Consider the following 2164-nt stretch of genomic DNA (forward strand, 5'->3'; position numbering starts at 1 on the left):
CTTCCATCACTGTGAGGTTCACATTCACGGCAGGTCGCGGGTCAGGAAACAGACATTTAGAAAGTTCGGAGTAGTTCCTCCCTCCTTCCTGTTTATGAAAACTATCAGAGCGCAAATCTATAGGAAACATATCTTTTGACACACACTTCCCTGTACAACTTTACATTCGATGAGCTGGTGTTGCTGCTGCACATTTTAGCTACTTGCATGAACTCCTGGAAATCGATCAAAATGAACAAACAAAAAAATAAATAAATACTGTTTCCTGGAAAAGATGAGTAGGATTTGAAATCAATATGAATTACTTGTTATATGCTGCTCTAGTGAGTCATCAGAATCATCAGAATACTTTTATTATCCCAAAAATACATAATACACACATACCAGCACCACATTCAACCATTTCTATATAAAAATAAAGAGTGATCATACGATTATTTTATGAAAATAAGTACAGTAATGTGGTGATAAATATGCAAATTTTGCTGGTACAATATTTCATGGAAAAAGGTAAATTATTAGACAGCTAGGTGCTGCTGTGAGGACCCCCCCCCCCCCCCCCCAATTGGTCACACCACATGTTCCTGCCAGCTCTGACCCTTAAAACAAGTAGCACTGCCCTATTTTCTGGAAGATTTCATCTAAAAATGGTCACAGACTGTCTTCACGAATGGGGAACAAGGCTCCCCCCCCCCCCCCCAGGTAACTGATGGGGCCCCAAATACCACAATTAGTCAAAACCAGTGTAGTATCCAAGACAGCCCAGGGCTATCTTAAATAACTAGCACTGCCGTAACTGGGATCATTTCATCTAAAAATGGCCAAGGACCGCCTTCACCAGATGGGGGACATCGCTCGGGGCCCCTAACCCCCCCCCCAAGCCATAATCCACCCATGTATTTGGGTATATGGTCTCCTAGATAGTACTATTTGTTCACATTCTCCAGCAAACGTAGTAACAATGATTAGAATCGAAGAGCTGTTTATTAGACCTGAAAGTTCTGTATATATCATAATCATATATATACATATATATATATCAACCCATGTGGTGACATCAAGGGCGTGGTTCAGTCATTCCCATGAAAGCCAACAGATCTCTGCGGCATTTCTGTGTCTCATTCAGCGCTGAGGTTAGACATTCGCACTTAAAAAGGCCCCATAACTGGGTCACAGGACAGTGACTGATTCTTAGGATAAAATTATATTTTCAAAAAACATCTGTAGAACCCCTTTGCAGGCATATGGGAAGTATTCAACAAAATATATATTTAACAGTCAAGTCAATGCATAGAATAAATAATACAAAAACTCACTAGGGGGCGCTATGTATCAGCCATTCAAATCACAGTCTCAGGTGCATCCAGTTTCGGGTAGGCAGGCCTTTTCAGACACGTGTGAAATATGAGGTAACTCAATTAAACGATCTCATAAATTATCTTCCACAATATTATATGTTCTTTGGCACCAAGTTTGTACCATTTTGAGGGAAGCATGTTTAACATGATGAACATTTCATAATCATTTGTCCACCTTTGAACCACATACCAAGTTGAGGGGGGTCTGAGGACTATCCCAGGCAGCACAGGACAAGAGGCAGCCCCCCCCCCCCCCCCCCCCCAGACAGTATGTCAGTGCAATCAAAATACAAGTCTTTTGGCATTTTTGTTTTTTGATTGCAGTCACAGATTTTTATAAAATTGTATTTCCCCTTGTGGAAACTGAAAGAATGATCCCTGTAACATCAAAATAACCTGGACCCCCCCCCCCCCCCCCACACACACACACACACACACACACACTATGGGGAGGGGAGGCTATTGCATGTCTTTGCACTGCAGGAGAAAACCCACGGATCTGAGAAAGAAGATGGTAGTAGTGTGTGTGTGAGGGGGGTCGAAGGCCCAGTTTCAAGGCTGTGAGCTGTGAGCTGTGCAGTCATGATACCCATTTCACAATTAACTCTAAACAAATTTTTTTCATTTGACAGGGTATAGGGTGTTACTATGGAAACCATGAAACAAAGCCAAGAAATGGACCAGATGCTAGATGAGGAAGCTCCAAAGTGTCCTTCATGGTATCAGCAGCTGGGACATACACCTCTGCTAGACGACAACCAGAAACACGCTGGGGGGTTAGATCAGGCACAACAGGGACAGCCATC

Source organism: Paramormyrops kingsleyae, chromosome 13 (assembly GCF_048594095.1).
Source record: "Paramormyrops kingsleyae isolate MSU_618 chromosome 13, PKINGS_0.4, whole genome shotgun sequence".
NCBI classification, from domain to species: domain Eukaryota; kingdom Metazoa; phylum Chordata; class Actinopteri; order Osteoglossiformes; family Mormyridae; genus Paramormyrops; species Paramormyrops kingsleyae.